We start from the raw sequence: 22,247 nt of genomic DNA on the forward strand, positions 1-22,247 counted from the left end.
ACTGCATGCAAAGCCTCAGGGAAGGTCCTGGCTCACAAGGATGGTGAAGGTGGAGGTTGGGGTAGACTCCGGGGCAAGCCCACTTCCTGTCCTGGACTGCCTTCTTCCCAGACCTGAGTTTGCCATCATGGCTTCTTATCTTGGCCCAGAGAGGTGAAGAAACTTGCCCAAAGTCACACAGCAAGTCAATGACAGATCACAGATGGGGCACTGGTCTTATGATCAAATATATCATCTATAATGATTCATATGTATATAATCTTTCAACCAGATGATATATGCCCATGACTCAAAATTCAAAAACTATGAAGAGAATGAAGTAAAAAACAAACTCTTTCCCACCCCTGTCCCCAGCCACCCAGTTCCCCTTCCTGCAGGTGCCACTGTAACCAGACAACTGTGTGTCCTTCCAGGGAGATTTTAGGCAGATCAAGCAATAATGGGTATAAATTCTTTCTATTTTTGTACACATATGGCAACATGCTGTGTGTACTGTATTCACCTTGCTCTTTTTACTCAATAATACATGTTGTTTTAATAATGTTAATATAGTATTAATTCTAATATATGTATTAATATACTTAATAATATATGTTGTCCAAAAATATGTGTGGTGGCACATCAGTAACATAAAGAGCTCGTCAGCCCCTGCTGATGACCATTTAGTGTGTGTCCAGACCTGCCCTATTACAAACCAGCCTGCGGCGTCACTGCACCTACATTGCGTTGCCTAGAAGTGAGACAGCTGGGCTGAGGACGTGCTTGTAATCGTGACAGAGACGGTGTACTGTGTTCCATAGAGGCCATGTGAGTTGATCTCTACCAGCAGAACACACAGCAAATAGTAACAGTTAGCTTTAGGGCACCTGGGTGGCTCAGTCGGTTGAGCTTCCAAGTCTTGGTTTCCATTCAGGTCATGATCTCAGGGTCCTAGGATCCAGCTTCCCCTCCTCCCCCCTTGAACTCCCCTGCAAAAGGAGGATCTGTTTCTCCTCCCCCTCTGCCTCTGCCCCCTCACCCTCAATCCCCCACCCCCACTCCCACACTCCATCTCTCTCTCTCTAAAATAAATAAATCTTTAAGAAAATAATAACTGTTAGCTTTAGTTATCTTGATTAGAGGCTTTGGCACCCCTCAATTTTGCCCTGGAGGCCACCTTAGCCCCTCCTCCTATCACATTCCAGTGGAAGAAGATATCAACTCCCTAATAAGTGAAATACAGAGGACATTAGATGGGCAAATGCCACTGAGAGAAACAAAATAGACAAAGGGGAGGGCAGGGCATGGCATACAAAGTCAATAAATATTTGTTGAAAGAATAAATGAAAGACTTATTTTCTTTCTGAGTTCCCAGAGCATCCCCAGGAGTCAGGGCCTGGTCTACGTATGCTGCTCCAGCCAGAGGTGTCAGCAGCCCCATCCTGAACTCCAAAGTCTCTGCTGACTAGTGGCTTAACGTTCAGTGGCTGCCTTTACCCATTTCCCCCAGCCTGGAGCAGATTCTCAAGAATCTAACAGTGGTTCCAGGGCCAAAGCACCTGCTGCCCACCTAGCACCTAACCAAGACACGTCGGTCCAGTCGGATCCCCCAAAACAGCCCTTTGAGATGGCACTGCGATTCAGTACCCTGTGGACAGAAGGACCCCAAACGAGCCCTGAATCCAACCTCTGGCGTCCTAGAGAAGGGAAGACAGATGCCCAGAGGGGGCACCCAGGGGGCAATGCAGGAGCGGCGCAGGAGGTAGGTGATCCAGCCTGGGCTCCAGGGCATAGCAGCCTTGCAGGCTGAGGAGCTGACCACCAGTTGAGCGTCTGGACCTCTCCAGGCAAATCTAGGTCTATCCAGACTGGAGATTTCGAGGTGGAGCTGAAAGATGTGAACTGGATTCTCAGCCAGGGATGGGACACTTGCCTCCGGGCGCCTCAGCGTTCTCCTCGGTGAAATGGGGTACCACCTCCTCCCGCACGTACGACGCCGGGAGGACGTATACAGCAGGCGCTCGGCGACCGGACCCCCTCCGACCCAGACCACCCGCCCCCTCACCTGAAGCCCGAGCTTGGCGAGTCCCGGCTCCGCCCGTGCGGGTCTTGGAAGAGGCTGACAGCTCGGACCCGGGCTGGGAATGGCCGCGTCCAAGGCGGCTCGGTGCGCCCCAACCCGGCGTGGGGACCCGCAGGGGCCTCCTCCGAGCGGCTGCGCGTACCCGAGACGGACCGGGGCACCAGGCTGTCCCCAGGCCCCCGCCGGCCCGGAGGTCCCCGGGGCGCAGAGGAAAGGGAAGTGAGCTCGCCGCTCTCCCCCCGCCGCCCGAATGGTTTGCCCCGGACATCCTGATTGGCTCCTCGCTTCCGTTCGAACGCCGCGCCGCCTGGGTTGCCAGGCGACCGCTTAGCTTGGGCCCCGCGAGCGAGCGCCCCGCCTCGCCAGCCCAGCCCTGCGCCGCTCTGCCCCGCCGGCCTGCTGCTCCCGCGGCCGCCGCCGCTCTGGAGCCTGGTTCTCTCCCTTGGCCAGGCCTTCCTCCCGGTCCCCAACACGATGAGGCGCCCTTTGGGCTCCCCAGCTAGTCTCCAGGTCCGCCTTTGCAGCTCGCTGTGTGAGCCCGGGCCAGCCCCTTTCTCTCTCTGTTCCCCTACGTGCTCAGTGGGAAATTGTGAAATGTGCAAACCCAGCAGTCCTGAACTTTACTAAGGAAATGACCAAAGATATGAGCAAAGATTAATATAGCCCAGCGTTATTTGCCATAGCAAAAGAATGGAAATAACTCCAATGCTCAGCAAAAAAAAAAAAGGATTGGTTATATAAAGCCATCCTGCGGAAGAGCTGAGTTTATCTAGCCTTTTACAAATGCTGGGTCTCTTCACATGACATAGCTCCGGTCAGTGCTCATGGCATAACCCTTTGAGATAGGTACCCTTAATTATCCCCACAGTCCCGATGACTGTAATGCAGTCATTAAAAATGATGTAGTTAAAGATATTTAAAGTATGAGGAAAATGCAAAGAAAGCTTTTTAAAAGTATGTTTCAGGGATCCCTGGGTGGCGCAGCGGTTTAGCGCCTGCGTTTGGCCCAGGGCACGGTCCTGGAGACCCGGGATCGAATCCCACGTCAGGCTCCCGGTGCATGGAGCCTGCTTCTCCCTCTGCCTGTGTCTCTGCCTCTCTCTCTGTGCAACTATAATATAAAAATAAAAGTATGTTTCAAAGCACTATGTACACATAACTACATATTAAGTACATAATTGCAATGTCACATGTATAATCATTTATAATAGCAGTTCATTTCTTTGTTGTGCTTTTGTGGATTTTCCACTTTCCAACACTTAAATATGTCAATGGAAAAAACCACAGGTTTTTAAAAAGGATTCGAATAAATGAACTCTAAGCACCCTTTGAGATGAGGAAATTTCACAGCTGTGAGTCACTGTTTGGGTCTAGGGCATTGTTGAATCTGAAGCCAACCTGTTTTCTAATCCAGATGGAGACTTTCATTCTTTGATTGGATTGTCATTGACTGAGCACTTACTATATACATATTTTGGGCCAGTGGGGGAGGGGGACTAATCACCAGCTATCACTAGCTTACAGTGATTGCTCCTTCTGGCATGGGCACCAAACAAATCAGAATAGATACCGTCATTAACAGGGAGTCCAACTATATGTGATGACCTCCTAAATGTCAACTGTGGCACTAACTATGCCCTCTGCTAGACTGTGCTCAAGGCCTGACACATATTTTCTCACTTGACTTCATTACTATGTGGGGAGAGAGATTCTATTAGTATTCTCATTTTATAAATGAAAAAAACTACGGTTTGTCTGGATCCCGCAGGAGTCCTCTGAACCCTTCTGTTATATTGCCATGTAAACTTTGTACAACACCTGTTGGCAGCAGCAGTGAGGAAGGACAAGGAGAGTCCTGTGATCATAAACGACAGAGAAAACTGAGCAGGGTCAGATTCAGACTATGTACTTCCTGAGGTTTATGCAATTTAGGGAGATTTATTTAAGAAAAAAGCTACAAAATTACTAATTTAGAACTAGGTAGTAAAAAGTGATTGGTTAGAAAGATAAAAGAAACCTCAACAAATGGCAAATTCCACAAATTTTACAAAATGTAGAAAAATAACATTAGTTCTGTGAATTACAAAATTGGCATACCTCCATAATACTTGTCACAAACAAGCTTCTTCTGGCCCAATATATATATTTCATACCTCTTCTCTATTACATACTGGTGGTATTGGGCATCTATATATACTGAGATATGACCTCTGACCCTGCACTTTCATGTCACAGTGTTGGTTGTGGCAGATGTCACAGAACACCTCAGTGTGCTAGGTAGGGGTATTCCTGGAAGTCATCACCAGTTGGTAATAACTTTTCACAAAAGTGACTGGAAACAATATAATAAGACCACTAAACCCACACTAAATGTCAAGGTCCCCTGAGCCAAATCCCCAAAATGCTCACACTCCCTCCAACAGCATCTGACATGAAGGGAAGTCAGAATGGAAGGAGATGGTGGTTTCACCAGAGTGAGGTTCAAATATCTCACTTTGGCAAGTTTTTCAGAAGCATATGACCCCGCAAACACATTGCTAGGGTGCCTGCCAGGCCTTAGCTTCCCTGTCATTAAAATGAGAATGACAACAATTGTGTTGTGGTTGGATTCTTCTCTGAGATGTAAAACTTTAATCAGGGGTTGGGAGGTATTTAAGATGTTTGGATAAAGGTCCTGCTGACCCTTGCATCTTCAAAACTTGCCTCTGCCCTACATGCCCTGGAGCTTAAAACAAATAGGATAACACAAAAATCCTGAGCTTTATTCCCTTTGGCAAACAGAGGGCAGACAGAGGGCAGAAGGAACTTCCCCTGGACTCCAAGTTAGGCCACATAAAGAGACATTCTTTGGGTACACTCAGATTCTAGAACTCTGGGCATCTTCACTTGCCATCAGCATATGGGCGATGCTCCCTGTCTTCGAGGATTTGTTAAGCCCCTGGTAGCAGCTCACAGTGATTAAAATCATCTGGTCCTTCCCTTCTCCCACCATGTGGGAGTGGGGAGGGAGAGCCTGCAAGAATAGGAGGGTGGACAAGCTGTCATTAGTGTGCCCAGATAAAAGAGAGCTAGATGATCCTTATGGTCTCATCCTGACCCAGGGTGTGAACAACAATAACATCTTGCCCCATCCACAGGCCTGCAGCTGCTTTGGTGCTTCCTCCAGCACCCTGACCTTGGCAGTGTTTCCTCTACTCAACTTGAAAGTGATATGAAATCATCCTCGGATACCAGCTCCCGATCCCTTGTGCCTCCCGTGGCTGTATTTTGTTTTGGCCGGTGGAAACTGGCTCTTTGGAGGCCTCCAGGTGGTTTGAGAGGCAGGCACTGGAGTGAACTGTAGACCAAGGACAGGTCCTTTCTGGTCCCAGGGGAGGCAGCCTCTCAAGCCTTCACGTGAGGCCTAGTAAGAGGTTCTGAGACAGAACTGCCGAGCCAAGCCCCTCCTCAGTTCTTATCCAACAGAAACTGATCCAAGAGATGGAAAAAAAAATGATTATTTTGTCTTAAGCCACTGAGTTTTGTGATGATTTGTTATGCCGCAATAGATAATACCTAGAGACTTTCACAAATCCCAATGTCCAGGTTGCAACTACATTGGAACCTCTGGGACAGGGGCTCCGGCAGCAGGTTTCCATGTGCAGCCAAGGTTGAAACCCCCTGGGGGAGCTCCTATCAGCTTCTAGCCCAGGCAGCTCCCACAGACCTCGAGCTGGTCAGGCGGCTCTCCTCTGGGCTCCCGCGCCCACCCCCCCACCTCCCCACCCCCCCCACCCCCCCATCCCCCCACCCCCCCCACCCCCGCCATACTGGCTCTGGGAGCAAGTGCCCTGGCCCTGCAGTCTGAAGACTTCCTGTCAGGTAAGTAGAGGTGGTGATAGCCCCCTGCTGACCTCCTGGACATCTCCTGGTGTGCCACCTGAGAAAGGGCTTGGGGAGCATAACAATGGGCTCTCCAGGGGGGGCTATTATCACTGAGCTGCTGCTTGGGCTGGGCATTCTTCTGAGCCTTGGCTTTCCATCTGAGCAGTTAGGAAAGGGCAGCTGCCAGTTTGGAAAGAGGACTATGCAAGTTGCACTCACCCCTGCAGACCACCCCACCTTCGCCTCCTCCTGGTTGGTTTCAGGATGTATTTACTCATTCAACAAATATTTTCTGAGTCCCTGGTCTGTGCCAATTATAGGAAGAAAGGTGGGAACACAGAAGTCACATTCTAGTGAGGGAGACAGAACAATAGATGAGTAACTGAACCAACAAGCAAGACATGTTATAAATAAGAGTAAAGCAGAGAAAGGCAATGGGTGTGATAGAAAAGGGACGGCTTTATATATATATACATGGTCAGGAAGGCCTCTCTGAAGTGAGGCCTGAAGCATAAAAAAGAGGCAGGGGTGCCCAGATGGTTCCATCAGTTAAGTGGCCAACTCTTGGTTTCAGTTCAGGTCATGATCTTGGGGTGATGAGATGCATTGGGTTCCTGCTTGGGCATGGAGCCTCCTTAAGATTTTCTCTCTCCCTCTCCCTCTGCTCCTCACCCCATTTAAAAAAGGAGGGTGGGAGGAGAGACAGTCATGTGGAAATCTGAGAAAGGCTGAGAGGGAAAATATGTGCAAAGGTCCTGGGGTAAGAATGAGTTTGGTATATTTGAGCCAAAGGCCAACGGCTGGAACAGAAGGACAGGAAAGGATCAATGTGAAATTTCTCTAGGCCACAGCGAGGCATTTAGAATTTAAAGATAAAAAGCAGCAATTTAAGACCAAGATCAAGAATTCTGGGGTCAGTCAGTCAGGGTTCCAGTCCCAGTTCTACCACCCCGCTGCTGCCAGACTTGGGAACATTTCTTAAACTCTGGACTTTCAATCGCTTTATCTCTAATGGAAATAACTGCACCTACATTGTAAGGAGTTACCTTGAGTACCTAGGATGATGCCTGCAAAATGCTTAGCACAGGACCTGACCAAAGTACAGCGCAATAAATGTGCACTATGCTAATTGCAGATGACAATATCAGAGATTATACAGTACAACCATAGGGACTCCTGAGAAATCGCAAACCCTACACGCTTGCACCATGCAGCCAGCACAGAACAAATTAGGGCTTCCAGAAATCTTCTGGAGGTTAGAAATAGGCTGGCAGCTGCAGGAAACAGGGAAAGGTGCAGACAGTCCTGAGGATCCCTCTGGATTTGGCCCTGACTGAGCCCCATTAGCTCTTCACTCCAAAACCCTTATGCCCCAGGACCAGGGACAGATTTCAAATCTGAATAGCCCAGAATTTTTTAATCCTGAGGTCTTCAAATCCTTAGAATCCCCTCAGTCTAAAACTCTATATGCCCACCACATGCTTGAAGTGGGAGAGCCAGGTTCTTGTCTCACGGAGTCGAAGAATGAATCTCTCTGACAAAGGAATTTTAGTAAAGCAATAGAAGTTTATTAAGTAAGGATACAGAGAAAGCTCTTAGAAGTGAGAGACGTCCAGACAGGGCTGCCACTGAAGATTTTTATTGAAACCAACAAGCTGGTCTTTTATTGAAAACTTGGCCAGGGTGTAGCCCGGGTGGTTCAGCCGTTTAGCACCGCCTTCAGCCCGGGGCCTGATCCTGGAGACCTGGGATCCAGTACCCTGTCTGGCTCCTTGCATGGAGCCTGCTTCTCCCTCTATGTCTCTGCCCCCCACCCCTCTCTCTGTCTCTGTCTCTGTCTCTCATGAATAAATAAATAAAATTTTTTAAAAAAGAAAACTTGGCCAGGGAGCTTATGGCCTTGAGATTCTTGTGCCGTCTTAGTTTGAGCAAGGACTATTGATAACACCCTTCATGACTTACTTCTTTGTGGTCTGTCATTTTCTGTGATTATATTGTAGCCACCAAAGAAAAATACTCCTAACACCCAGGGCCAATTGGTCTGGGCTATTCCCTTATCTCTGGTTTCCTTATATCTCAGAATTCCTAGGATTTTGTTTTATGAGCCTGATTCTATGGCCCCCTACCTATCTCTCCCTACCTGACACTGCCTGTCCCTTACTCACTCTGCTCTTAGACCGCATAAGTGAAATGGTCTTTGGGTCATCATGCAAAGTGAAAAGAGGTGGTGGCTTTCACACAGTGAGGTTAGATCAAACCAAGCAGCGTTTCTCAAAGTAGGAGACAGGGGCATGACTGTTTTTAAATTATATGCATCAAATAGATCCTCTAGGGCAGTGGTATCTACCAAGACTTGCTGTGATGGAGAAATGTTCTGTAGTTGCCCAGTACAGTGGCCGCTAGCTGCTTGAAATGTGGCTCATATGCTCATTTTAATTTTATTGAGTTTGGATTAAGTTAAACAGCTTTTTGCCACACAAGGCTAGTGGCTATTGTATTAGCACAGCTCCAGAGTGGAAGTTGTCTTCCCCTGGATACCGTTCCATCCTTTTTTGCTGTTCTTCAGTGAGTTAGCCTCTCCCTACATGTGCTAATTTTTGCCACAAGAGGGGTCCTCAGACTGAGGACCCAACTGGAATTTTTATTTGTTTCTTTATAAAAACTTGCCTTGGGATGCCTGGGTGGCTCAGCAGTTGAGCATCTGCCTTTGGCTCAGGACATGATCATGGGATCTGGGATCAAGTCCCACATGGGGCTCCCTGCATGGGGCCTGCTTCTCCCTCTGCCTGTGTCTCTGCTTCTCTCTCTCTGTGTTGCTCATGAATAAATAAATAAATTTTTAATAAATAAATAATTAATTAATTAAAACTTGCCTTGTTAAAGGAAATTTAAATATAACAAAATTTGCCAACTTCAGGTGTTCACTTCTCTGATTTTTGACAAATGTATACACTTGCAGTCACTATAGTAGAGATGTTTCCATCACCTAGGGCACTTCCCTCTTGTGTTTTACTGTCACTTCCCTCTGCCTCACTCTGACAGCCACTCATCTGTTTTCTTTCTCCATAGTTTTGTCTTTTCTGCAATATCTTATAAATGTATCAGGCTTCTTGCACTTGAAGCAAGACTAGTATTTAATGACATTGTTCTATTCCCATTCCATTATTTTTTTTCTCCCCAGAATCTTTCCAATTATGGCAAACAATAATGAATTTCCACGTATGGAGATAGCATGGAATTTCTTTTCAAATTAAATCTGTTTAAGCAAAGGGGCACATGTTTCCTTCCAAAAGTTGAAGTTACTAATAGAACACGTGGATTGTGGATATAGCAACAATTACAAGAGTGAGACACAAGTCCCTCCTCTTTGGAAAAGCAACCCAATCCCACCTCTGCACGTGACAGAGGGGGAAACCAAGGCCCAGAAGGGGGAGAGGAGAGTTGATTGGCCTGGATCACATCAAGCAAGTGACAGAAGCAGGAGGAGGCTAGCACTGCCCAGAACAGATGGCAGAAGCTGAGAGGAGAGGCTTGGGGCCCCCTTAGGGTTAGAGGGGCATCCCCTCCCCTACTCTTGGGCCTGAACTAACAGAGCTGTCCCAGGTCAGAGGCTGGGCCTGACAGATGGGATTCTATAGGAGAAAATGGTTCAGAGAGTGAGGATCCTTTGTCCTCCTAGTGTTCCAAACCCAGATGGCAGGGTCAGGCCAGAGGCAGGTGGAGAAATAGGGCCCCGCCTGAACTGCAAGGTCATGGCCTGGAGATAGAATCTTTGTCTGTCATAGCACCAGAGACCCTACACCCGAGGGACTGGTATAGGCCTCTACAGCTTTCAACTTGACCCCTTAGTTCCACATGCAAATCAAATGCAAATGAGCCCAAGCCCCACTGCCCTTTCATTCTTGTTCAGGCCCATCCCACAGGTCCAGACACCGACAGACACTGGGAGCCCCAAGCCCACAACCCAGGACCATCCTCAACACATGCTCAGGCAGCTCAGACAGCTCATGCTAGAGATGGGTTGGAAAGGGGCTCAGCTAACCCATTTCTGCCTGGAGGCTGCGGCAGACCAGGGGCCACTCCTGCCTTCTCTCCCCCACCTGCCCTCCCTCAGCTCAGGGAAATCTTTTAAAACATAAATGGACATTACAAAACTATACGAATCAAAACAGTATGGTTCTGGTACTAAAAAAATCAAGAGCCCAGAAATAAACCCAGGCATATATGACCAAATGATATTTGACACAGAATACTCAGTGGAGAAACCCCACTGTCTCTTCAACAAGTGGCATTGGGAAAACCGGATATTCACACACAAAAGCATGAAATTAGACCACTATGTCACACCACTCACAAAAATTAACTAGAGCCCCTGGGTGGCTCAGGGGTTGAGCATCTGCCTTCGGCCCAGGGCGTGATCCCTAGGGAGGATCGAGTCCCGCTTCGGGCTCCCTGCATGGAGCCTGCTTCTCCCTCTGCCTGTGTCTCTGCTTCTCTCTGTGTGTCTCTCATGAATAAATAAATAAAATCTTTTTTAAAGATTAACTAGAAATTGATTAAAGACTTAAACCTAGGACCTGAAACCATAAAACTCCCAGAAGAAAATATAGGGAGAAAGTTCCAAAAAAGAAAGAAAGAAAGTTCCTTGACATTGGTCTTGGCAATGATTCTTTAGATATGACAACAAAAGCAGAAGCAACAAAAGCAAAAATCAACAAATGGATCTACATAAAACTAAACAGCTTCTACAAAGCAGAAGAGAAAGTCAGCAAAATGAAAAGGCAGTAGCCCAAGTGTCCATTGATACATGAATGGATAAAGAAGAAGCGGTATATATGGTGGTATATATATGTGTATAGGCCATATTTATGTGTATATGTATGTGTGTATATATATATGCATGTGTATATACATACATACAGTGGAATATTATTCAGCTATAAAAAGAATGAAATCCTGCCATTTGCAACATGAACAGAGCTAGAGAGTGTAAGAGTATAATGCTAAGTGAAATAAGTCAGAGAAAGACAAATACCGTATGATTTTGCTCATATGCAGAATTTAAGAAACAAAACAAATGAGCAAAGGAAAAGAGAGAGAGAGAGAGAGATAAACCAAGAAACAGACTCTTAAGTATAAAAAACAAACTAATGGTCACCAGAGGAGAGGGTGGTGGAGAGATGGGGGAGACAGATGAGGGGGATTAAGGAGTACACTTGTGATGAGCACCAGGTGTTGTATGGAAGTGTTGATTCATTATCTTGTACACCTGAAACTAATATTACACTGTATGTTAACTCTATTGCTATTTAAAATAATAATAATAATAATAATAATAATAATAATAATAAATGAAAAGCCAACCTATGGAATGGGAGAAAATATTTGCAAACATATATCTGATAAGGGGTTGATATCTAAAATATATAAAGAACTCACATAACTCAACAGCAAACAAAACTTCCAATTAAAAAATAGGCAGAAAAAAAATAAAAAAAATAAAAAATAGAGTTTTTGAATAGACATTTTTCAAAAGAAAATATACAGATGGCCAACAAGTACATGAAAAAGTGCACGTCATTCATCATCAGGGAACTACAAGTCAAAACCACAATGAGATATTACCTCCCACCTGTTGGAAAGCTATTATCAAAAAGACAAGAGATACCAAATGCTGGCGTGGATGTGGAGAAAAGGGAACCTTTGTGTGTGCTGTTGGTGGAATTATAAATTGGTGTGGCCACTATGGAAAACAGTATGGAGATTCATATTTTATTAAAAATGGAACTAGAATATGTTCCAGCTATCCCATTTCTGTGTGTATAACCAAAAAAAATGAAATCAGTATCTCTAAGATATCTGCACCCCAATGTTTGTGTTAGCATTATTAATAAGAGCCAAGACATGGAAAAACCTAAGTGTCTAGTGACGAACAAATAAGTATAGAAAATCTAAGATGGATGGATGGATGGATGGATGGATAGACAGGTAGATAGAATGGAATATTGGTCAGCTATAAAAAAGAAAAAGAAGGAAATCCTGCCATTTGCAACAACATGGATGGACCTGCAGGGTATCATGCTAAGGGAAATCATTCAGAAAGAGAAAGATCATATGTGATCTCACTTATATGAGGAATTTTAAATAAAACCCTGAATTTACAGAAACAGAGTAGAATGGTGGCTGTTAGGGGTTGAGGGGAAAATGAGGAGATGTTGGTCAAAGGATCTAAACTTCCAGTCATAAAATGAGTAAGTCCTGAGAACCAAAATGCACAGCATGGTGACTACAGTTAAGATTGCTGTATTATATATTTGACAGCTGCTAAGAGAGCAGATCTTAAATATTCTCACCAAGGCACTATGTTATACACACACACACACACACACACACACACACAGAGGTAACTATGTGAGGTGATACACGTGTTAACAAGGCATTGTGGTAGGTGTGTGTGATATATACATGTATTAAATCTTCACATCGTGCACCTTGAACTTACACAACGTTACATGTCAGCTATATCTCAGTAGAGCTGGAAAGAAAGCAAATCAGATCCCAGCCTCTTCCCACTCACATCTTCCCACTGGCCTTGGAGGACTCAGAACAGCCTTCCCCGCCCAGCCTGGCCCTGCTTCCTCTCAGACCTCATCCCTGCACCTGCCTTTTGTCCCCCGCCATAGCAGGTTCGCCCTTCAGAGCCTTTGCAGATGCAGTTCCCACTGCCAGGAATGCCTTTCCACTAGATCTTCGCCTGCCAGCTCCTTCTCACTCAAGGCTCCACTCAGATAAATGTCACCTTCTCAGCAAGGCTCTCGAATGCTGTTCCAAAGCTCCTGTCTGTCTTATACTCCATAAATAACATCTGAGACTATTTTGTATACTTGTTTTCATTCGCCTCTCCTCACTGACTGTCAGCTCCACTAGGGCAGGTGCCTTGCCTGTATCTCCCAAGCCTAGAACATCACCTGGCACAAATACTTGTGAGAAAAGGAAGAAGGGATGGGGAGAGACGGGAGGAAAGGCCAAATGCCCAGGCCCAGAGCCCTGAAGAGGCAGACAGATCTGACAAAATGTAGTAATAATAATTTGTTCATTCAACACATTTATTGAGCCCCTACTATGTGCCAGGCACCAAGGTAGGGGCTGGGACACAGTGGAGAAGGAGACAAATGCTCTCAGCTTTTCCTGCCCACAGCTGTCAGGAGAGACAGAGAAGCCATTAGGGTTACAGTTCTGAGTCATCAAGGGCAGCAGTGGAGTCCAAATGAGGGGCCTGAACCCATGCCAGAAGTCAGGGTGGGCTTCTAGGAGGAGGTGGCATCTGGTTTGAAACCTGAAGAGTGAACAGGAGGGAGCTAGCCAGCCCAGAACAGAGAAAGGTTTGAGGTAGGAAGCCGGGTCACAGGGTTCACACAGGTCACACAGGTCCTAATGAGATACTGTCAGGTGGTGGCATGGCAGGGAGTGATGCAGTGGGGAGGCCCTGTCCTAGCATTACCACTTCCCTCATTTTACAGACCGAAACACAGAGACCCAAATCAGAGAGTAAGGACAGGCCCACACCCTCCCAGCTCCCTGCCTGGTGATCTTCCCACTACATCTCCAGAACCTTCTGCAGCCTTGGGAAGGAGCTACTCTCTTGTCCTGCTTACATCTCCCTACCCCTGCAGACCAGCCCTGTGTTAAATGGCACACATCCTGACATGGAGAAAGAGGTTCCCTTTCCAAGTTCAAGTCTTATTCCAACAGTGAGAAAGTCTCTGCTGCAGCTGCTCTGTCTTTAACAACCCATGCCCACTCATCACTCTTACAACAAATAAAGGGCAGGCCTCAGCTATAGCCTGGGTGCCATGTAGTCTGACACTGGGTCCATTTCCAGAGGTACCTTCTATTTATGGCAGAAGACACTTGCTTTCATTTCATGCATCAAATTTTCTTTCACAATAAATCCATTGTTGGGGCCTCTGGGTGGCTCAGTCAATTGAGCATCTGACTTTTGATTTCTGCTGGGGTCATGATTTCAGGGTTCTGAGATTGAGCCCTGCGTCAGGCTCTGCACTCAGCACAAAGTCTGCTTGAGGTTCTCTCTCTCCCTCTGCCCCTCCCCCCCTACTTGTGGGCATGTTTGCTCTCTCTCTCAAATAAATAAATAAAATCTTTAAAAAATAAAAATAAATAAACCCATTGTCAACTGTGAAACACATTTTGGGGACACTTGGGCAAGTCAGTTGTGGACTAAATATTAGCTATCGGAGAAAAATCAATATTCTGGAGTGAAACAATGCTCCAGTGGTATGTGGGGAAATAGCCTTATTTTTTAGAGATGCAGACTAAAGTATTTGAGATGAAAATTCATATCTATAATTCACATCACATTATCTCAAAAAGAAATAGAAGTAGTATTATGGGAAATGCTAATGGTAATCTGGATGTTGGGTATATGGTTTACAACATTATTCTCTATTTTTCCATGTGTCTAAATTATTCAATGTAAAAATAAATAAATAAATTAATTAATTAATTAATTAATTAATTAAAAAATGATTCAATGTAACTCAGTGCAAACCAAGTGACATAAAGAAAAGCATTAAGAAGGAATCATGAGGGCAGAGCCTGGGTGTGGCCACAACTGTGAGCATGAACCGAGAACGGGGGAAGGCAGAGCAAGAGAGGAAGAACTTTCTGGGCCCGGCAAGCCAGGCCTGTGTGTGGGCCCCGTGCAGCCCAGCCCTGCCCTGAGGCTCCTTCCCCTGGAACACCCTGATTCTCACCCCTAGTACTGGCCCCTGGTGCTCTGACGGTTCTAGGGGCCTGGCCGCAAGGTGTTTACTCCCCTTTCCCAGGATACCAGCTCTCAGTTCTGGGGCCCGGCAGGAGGCCAGCACTTTAGCTGCCTGGGAGCCCTGAAGGGCCAGGCTGCTCTGCCGGGGTCTGCAGGGGGTAGTGGGCAGCAGGGCACTGCACCTTCCCAACAGCTCATCTCACCCTTGGGATCTGCACCTAGGCATCTGCCCTCTTGCACTGTCTACCTCATTGGACAGTCAGAGAAACTGAGGCCTAGGCCTGACCCAGGTTCCCTATTTCCAGGGCCTGGACTCTTCCTGAAGACCTCAGACACATCATCATACAGAGAGAAGAGGAAAGAGAAGGCCCGGTGCACCCAAAGGGCCAAAAGCTCATGTCTGGCCCCCAGCAAGTCAGGGTCATAGGTAGAGGGTAGGGGATAGGACCCCAGGAGTGTGAGGTCTCTGGATGGGGAAGTCGGCACAGGCTGTGAGCCCCCAGTCCTAGGGAGATGGTTCTCCCTCCCCAACTGTGCCCCCTCCATCAGTACAGCCCCAGTGTCCCCAGCCTGCGGCCAGGTGATCCCTCTCCTCCTTCAGGCAGAAACCTCAGCGTCACTGTCAGTCCCTCCCTCTCACTCACTGCCAAGCCAGGGAAGTGTGCTCCTCAAGGCCTCCCCTTTCATTCAGCCAGTGAACAAATATCCTTCCACATGCCAGGCACCAACTAGGCACCAGGACCTCCCCTCTGAGCCAAACAGACACAGTCCCCCCACTGCTGAGCTGACACTGGAGGGAGACAAACAGTAAGCAAGTGAAACAGTGAACACACAGCACACCATCGAGGGCACAGTTTACAAAGCTAGAGAGGCATAAGAAGGTAGAGAGTGGCAGTGACCAGACTATTTTAATTTAGGCTCACCTCTGAAGGGTGAATAAAGTGAAGGAGAGGCCACGGGGCTTACCTGGGGAAAGAGGGCATGTGCAAGGGCCCTGAGGCAGAGAACAAGTTTGCCACCTGAGGCGATGGCAAGGAGGCCGGTGTGGCTGGAGTGGAGAGTGCAAGGCAGGAGGGAGAGCCATGTGGTCCCATGTAGTGGGGCAGGATAACACTGGGCCAGGTGAGTTCTAGGTTGGAGAACAGATGGGGTTGGGAGGGTTCTGAGCTGAGGGGGCAGGCTCTGATGAGTTTCAAGAGCATCCGGTTGGCTAGAAAGGGAGAAAGAGGAGAAAGGGCGGCAATGGGATGGCCAGTGAAGAAAGCACTGTGACAGCCAGGCAGCAGGCAGGACATGAAGGGCTGGCCGGCGGTGGTGGCAGTGGAGGGGTACAGAGGTGGCCCTATCTGAATCTGCTAAGGAATCAGAAGTGGGGTGGGCGGGCAGCCCCTGTGGCGCAGCGGTTTGGCGCCGCCTGCAGCCTGGGGTGTGATCCTGGAGACCCGGGATCGAGTCCCACGTCAGGCTTCCTGCATGGAGCCTGCTTCTCCCTCTGCCTCTCCCTCTGCCTCTCCCTCTGCCTCTGTCTCTGCCTCTCTCTCTCTGTGTCTATGAATAATCTTTAAAAAAAAAAAAAAAAAAGAAGCGGGGTGTGGGAGAAAAAAAGAAGTTGGGAGGGAAGATTAGCAGCTCCATTGTAGAGCCCTTGCTCCTGACCGTATCCCCAGTGCACGGAACACTGCTGATCTCAAGTTCCCGGAAGAGAAAAAGCAAATAAAGGAAGAATCCCAGCCTCGTCCCAGCTTCAGACCAGCCCGGCTTTTTTCAGTCTGTCAGAAGGCGAGCTCTGCTGGCTAATCTGGGAACTGCAAACCCTCAGCTTGCAAGTGATCAGGACCAAAAGAGATCCTGCAAGATTCCCAGCTGGATAAAATCAGAGACCACACCCACCCACCACCCATTTTACTGATGAGATTCCGAAGCCCACTGAGGGTTCAGGTCTAATCTGTATCTCAACGGCCACCCATTCTGGTCTCCCAGCTATTGTTTTCCAGAGCTGAAGGAGTCTTTCAGAGACTCCCCTACCCTCCCATAGGGTGCTGGGAGTTCCATCCTAGGTGTTCCTAGTTCCTAGGAGTCATCATGCTGTCTTGGCTTGCATACATTCCAAGTCTAGGCACTTCCCAAATCCCCAAATTATCCCACACCATCCCCACTTAGCTGGATGTGAAATCTTTACCCCATCTGGACGGGAGTCTCCACTATCCTTCACTCCTGGAATCCTGCCCCTGGGACCTAGCAGAAATCTGACTGCAAGAATGCATTTGTCACACATACCCCTCCCAGCCTGGCTACTGCAGCTTGAGTAAAGAGCATGCTCACTCCTCTGCACACATTCAGATGGCACCACAATTTCCTCCCCTTTCAACTCTTGGCATGCCCTTGAGCTGTCACTGTTCTTCACACAGGACAGAGCCAAGGAGAGGAAAGGAGGTCCTCCTGGGTATGTTCTGAGAAGAGCATGGGAGGCTCTCACCTCCCTTGAGCTACATGGAAGACCTCTATTGATGCAATACAAGATGGCATTTGATGTTTCTGTCATTTCTTTATCTTCATTTTTCTTTTCTGAAAGTAATTTTTTAAGATTTTATTTATTTATTCATGAGAGACACAGGTACAGGGAGAAGCAGGCTCCCCACAGGGAGCCCAATGTGGGACTCCATCCCAGGGTTCCAGGATCCTGGCCTGAGCTGGAAGGAGATGCTCAACCACTGAGCCACCCAGGTGTCCCTTTAAAGTAATTTTTAATTTTAGGTTACACAACCAACAGGATTTAGACTCCTAGGAAATTAAAGTATTTAAGGCTAAAGTCCTCTCTGATCACTCCCCATCACCCTTCCCATTCCCTGACCCCTTCCACACACACAATTCCAAAGGTAACCACTGTTGCTGATTTTGAAATTCCTCCTTCTAGACTTTTTCCTATGGATGTATATGTGGTAAACACCACACACACACACACACACAGCCCTAATGAATATGTAGCATTTATTGGTAGGAATTTCTTTTTTACACAAACGGCATCATACTGTACGCATTTATCCTGTGACTTTTTTCTCCACTAGGTTCTGGGCTCTTGAATTCAACTCACAGATAAGAGGTCACTTTAGAGAGAGCAGACTGCTTTAGAGGCACTCTTAGAAGCTCCTCTAACCCTCCCTAACTCTACGGCTCCCTTTCTCTCGCTCTCCTTCCTCTCACCTCCCTCCTTTTTCTCCCCCTGGCTTTTAGGCCCCACAGGACCCCTTGAGAGAAGGTCCTAATTCCCCGGGGATGCCCGGACAGGCTCATCTTGGGAGGTGGTGGCACCGTGCGCCCCCTGGTGGCCTCTATGGGTAACTTCGGCAGCGTCCCCAGCCCCTCTTCTGCTCACCCACCCATCCACCCATCCACCCATCCACCCATCCACCCATCCACCCATCCACCCATCAGGAAGCCCTGCCCACCCACCACCTAGGCGTGAACCTTCCCGCGCCTGCCCCGGGGGCCCTGTCGCGGATTAGCTGATTTCCGCTCTGGAAACTCTCCTGGTGGAATGTGAGCGCCCTTGTGACCTGCCAGAAGAATGTACACGTTCGAGAACTCCCGGAGGGCAGCTCTTTGTGGGAAACTCGTGGCCCTGGTGCGGAGCCTTTGGAAGGCAACCGGATGGTCCCTCTCCGAGTGTGTTGTAGCTCACTGCGAGGAGTGGATCCTCCAGGTATTCTGCACATGGGCAGACGGACAGATGACCGGTGTTTGCTGCTGCATTGTTCTTGATGGTAAACCATGTGTGCCCAGCCCTGGGGCCCGGCTAACATTCATCCCGGTGCACTGGGATAATGGACACACCCCTAGTCCTGCCCTTGCCCAGCCTGGGACTCTGTCCCCCTGCCTGCCTCTACTGGGTGTCCCCACTCTCTAGCCTGCCCCCACTTGCCACTCTGGGGCCCCCTCACCCTGCTCTCTTTTTTTCTACCCACTCCACCTAACATACTAAATAATGTCCTCACTTACTATGTTTATTGTTCCTCTGGCTCCACAAGAATGGCAGATCTCCAAAGACAAGGGCTTTGTCTCTTCTGTTCAATTCTAGGTCCCAACTGTCTCTCACAAGGATGGGGGAGCAAGGGCCCTGTGTGCAGCAAAGCCAAACACTGAGACTGTGTCTGCAGTAAAGAAAGAAGTTTACTTTACAAGGCAGCTAAACAAGGAAATGGGGAGGGGGAGTGAGATCTCAAGTCTGCCTACCCTGAAAAAAGGGGTCTTGAGTCTTCACTGGATTTTAGGGAGAGTGTGGTCAAAGGGGACTGGTAGCTATAGAGGATGAGGAAAAAGTGAGTGATGCAGGAAAGACGTTAGGGCTCAAAGTGGACACCCAAGAAAGAATTCTTGAGATGTCTTTGGTGCAAAAAGGGTGGTTTTATTGAAACGCGGGCAGAAAGAGCTGCCCTGGGGTCATGAAGAGTGGCCTATTATATATTTTCAAGTTGGGAAAGGGATTAGGGAGAGCGTAAGTCTCCCAGGTATTTTGGAAATAAGGTTTCCAGGATCCTGGGGTGAAGGGGGGACAGGGGCTAGCTATTGTTAGGAAAGGTCATTTATTACCTTTGGTGAAAACTCAGTCATGAGACCCTTCAGATGTTTATCAGCTATTGTTAGGAAAGGTCATTTATTACCTTTGGTGAAAACTCAGTCATGAGACCCTTCAGATGTTTATCAGCTATTGTTAGGAAAGGTCATTTATTACCTTTGGTAAAAACTCAGTCATGAGACCCTTCAGTTTATCAGTGGGTCATATATCAGTGGGATGATTCCTAACATGTATCTTAGAGGATAGAGGTTGAGACCCTTCAGTTTATCAGTGGGTCATATATCAGTGGGATGATTCCTAACATGTATCTTAGAGGATAGAGGTAAGGGGAGTTTCCAAAGGAATTTTTATATGTTAAAGTAGATTTATGGAGTTGTGGGGGCTGGACTAAGACTGCCTTTTACCCTTAGCCAAGTATCAACATCGAGGCAGTGGAGTCCCTAGAGGAAGGTCACTCTGCCTGTTTCAAGGACTTGTCAATGGGCGGTAGGGAGTAAGGAAATTTCATAATTTCTCTCCTGCCTTTGTTCCCACATCAGTGAGAGCGTTGCTGATCTACAGGCACACTGGGGCATCACGCTCCTTAGGTCCCCAGCCTCTCTGTTTGGGAGAAACAACTTATACAAACATCTTGTGACTCATGCATCAGAGAGATTTCATCCATAAGAAGCAGTTACAAGGCCTCAAGATATATTACCTAGGCTAATTCCATTTAGAAATGGGCAGTTAGGGATCCCTGGGTGGCGCAGCGGTTTGGCGCCTGCCTTTGGCCCAGGGCGCGATCCTGGAGACCCGGGATCGAATCCCACGTCGGGCTCCCGGTGCATGGAGCCTGCTTCTCCCTCTGCCTGTGTCTCTGCCTCTCTCTCTCTCTCTGTGTGTGTGACTATCATAAATAAAAATTAAAAAAAATAAAATAAAAAAAAAAGAAATGGGCAGTTAGAAAGTCTATTGTGACAAGATGGAGCCCTTGGGCTAGAGCTCACTTGCCTCCAGCTACCCTAAACACAAGGCAACAACAATTCTGCCTTGTATTCAGTAGGTTAAAAGTAGAGCTTTTATTATAAAGCGCCGGTTTCACTGGCACTTAATAAACGTCGTTCTGTGACTGAAGCCAATGAACGAGGGTCCGGATGTGCAGGATATAGACAGAGCTCCCAGATAATCAGAGGAAAAGGCAAGCCTCCCATCGCAGTGGATGGGATGCCCCAGTCTGTAAGGAATGGGGGGAGGGGGATGCTCTTCTCGAAACCTAAAACTGCTACAAAAAATAATAATAATGGTCTTCATTGAACAACAGAGGCTGTAAAAATATCTGGAGATGACAAGGAAAAGGAGAATATTCTGGTTGGGATTCATTCATCGAGGCATGTAAAGAGTTCCACTGTCTCTATTTTGGCCTCAAACTTTTCAGTTGGATTCTTCTTTCCAGCGCATCTCTGGGCTCAGGTGGAAGAGCCCAAGGGCAGAGCATCCCCTGCAGCAGCTGAAATGCCCCTCAAGCCATGAGGACTGCCCTGAGCCAGCAGGACCGCCTGTGAGGGACTCCAAGACACTGAGCGATTTGACCCTCACTGCCCACCTGCATGGGCCCACCCACCTGTGTCCCACATCTTCTTTATACAAACCTGGAAGTATTTTCAGCACTTTGGACACAGTCTATGAGGCATTAGCCCGCTGTCTTCCCGGCGCTGGCCTCACTGAAATAAATTCCTCTCCTGTTTCACCTCTACTCGTCTCTCTGCCTTTGGATTTTGTCAGCGGCCAGTGGCAGAACAGGATCTCTTTGGGAGCCCTGGAGCCGGCTACATATGCAACATTTATTAAGCTCCCAATGTATACCAGTTATATTAGAAACAGCCAGAAAAGTTCCTTTGGTGGAGGTAATGTTTAAGATTGGCTTTGAAATATGGATAGGATTGTGCTGGAAAGAGATGAGGCAAAAGGCTTTCTTTTTTCTTTTTCTTTTTCTTTTTCTTTTTCTTTTTCTTTTTCTTTTTCTTTTTCTTTTTCTTTTTCTTTTTCTTTTTCTTTTCCTTTAGGGGGAGGAAGAGGGGCAGGGAGGGGCAAAGAGAGAGGGAGAGAGAGAATCCCAAGCAGGCTTCAGGCCCAGCACAGAGCCCAACCTCAGATCATGACCTGAGCCAAAATCAGGAGTCTGAGGTTTAGCTGACTGAGCCATCCAGACGCCCCAGAAAGGGTATTCTAACAGAAGAATTCATATGGAAATTTTGGTGGCTTAGACTTACTATAAATACTTAAAGAATGGTAAGCAGTTCTGGCTGGAAGCAAGAAAGACTACATATAAGAAAGAGCAAGTGATAAAAATTGTCAAGGTTTATTGGTACCAGCTGAGAAAGGACAGAAATGTGACCCTTAGGCTTTTTTTTTTTTTTTTTTTGGTTTTAATTTGGTGAGCCACAGGGGAGTCCTTGAGGATTGATAATAAAGATATGTTTTTAAATTAAAAAACAAGATGCAGGGATCCCTGGGTGGCGCAGCGGTTTAGCGCCTGCCTTTGGCCCAGAGCGCGATCCTGGAGACCCGGGATCGAATCCCACATCGGGCTCCTGGTGCATGGAGCCTGCTTCTCCCTCTGCCTGTGTCTCTGCCTCTCTCTCTCTCTCTCTGTATGACTATCATAAATAAATAAAAATTAAAAAAAAAAAAAAAACAAGATGCACCGGTGAGGTGGCCAGAAGGGAGATCACACCAGCAGGGCTGTGGATCCCACCCAAGGGAGAACAGTCGGAATCGGAAAGGAACCGCAGTGGGTGGGAGGGATCTGGGCCAGGAGCGGCCTCTCACTGCTGATGTGCTGGTGGAGGCTCTCCTAGGGAGCACATTCCTAGGTTCCCATAACCCAAAGTGCCCCTTAGCCCCTGACAGCTGAGAGAGGGGCCTGGGGTCCTCCTCCGTGGTCTGCTCACCTCTCATCCCAAGCATCTGCCTGGAGAGTGATT

The 22,247-nt window shown here is 47.6% G+C and overlaps 1 protein-coding gene and 1 long non-coding RNA gene across 10 annotated transcripts in view; one reads left to right on the forward strand and one right to left on the reverse strand.

The window, feature by feature from the left end:
* The window catches only part of FAM110A (family with sequence similarity 110 member A), a 146,160-nt gene that overhangs the window by 18,607 nt on the left and 105,306 nt on the right, over window positions 1–22,247 (reverse strand). For 2 of the 8 annotated variants that reach the window (XR_013365110.1, XR_013365104.1), the window contains exon 1: window positions 2,045–2,180. The exons of 1 other annotated variant lie outside the window; for it this stretch is intronic. The gene's annotated coding sequence lies outside the window, so the exon portion shown is untranslated. Of the gene's footprint in view, window positions 1–2,044; window positions 2,291–22,247 lie in introns of those variants that run through there. 5 more of the 8 variants (XM_077872578.1, XM_077872569.1, XR_013365106.1 and 2 more) reach the window with 4 other exon arrangements.
* LOC144298107 (uncharacterized) lies at window positions 18,248–21,016 on the forward strand. 2 transcript variants are annotated; one of them, XR_013365095.1, is made up of 2 exons: window positions 18,248–18,472; window positions 20,585–21,016. It is a non-coding gene; the product is annotated as an uncharacterized LOC144298107 (long non-coding RNA). The 2 variants fall into 2 exon arrangements; XR_013365094.1 differs by having other exon boundaries at window positions 18,248–18,411.

The sequence above is a fragment of the Canis aureus genome, chromosome 26, assembly GCF_053574225.1.
Source record: "Canis aureus isolate CA01 chromosome 26, VMU_Caureus_v.1.0, whole genome shotgun sequence".
Taxonomy (NCBI): Eukaryota; Metazoa; Chordata; class Mammalia; order Carnivora; family Canidae; genus Canis; species Canis aureus.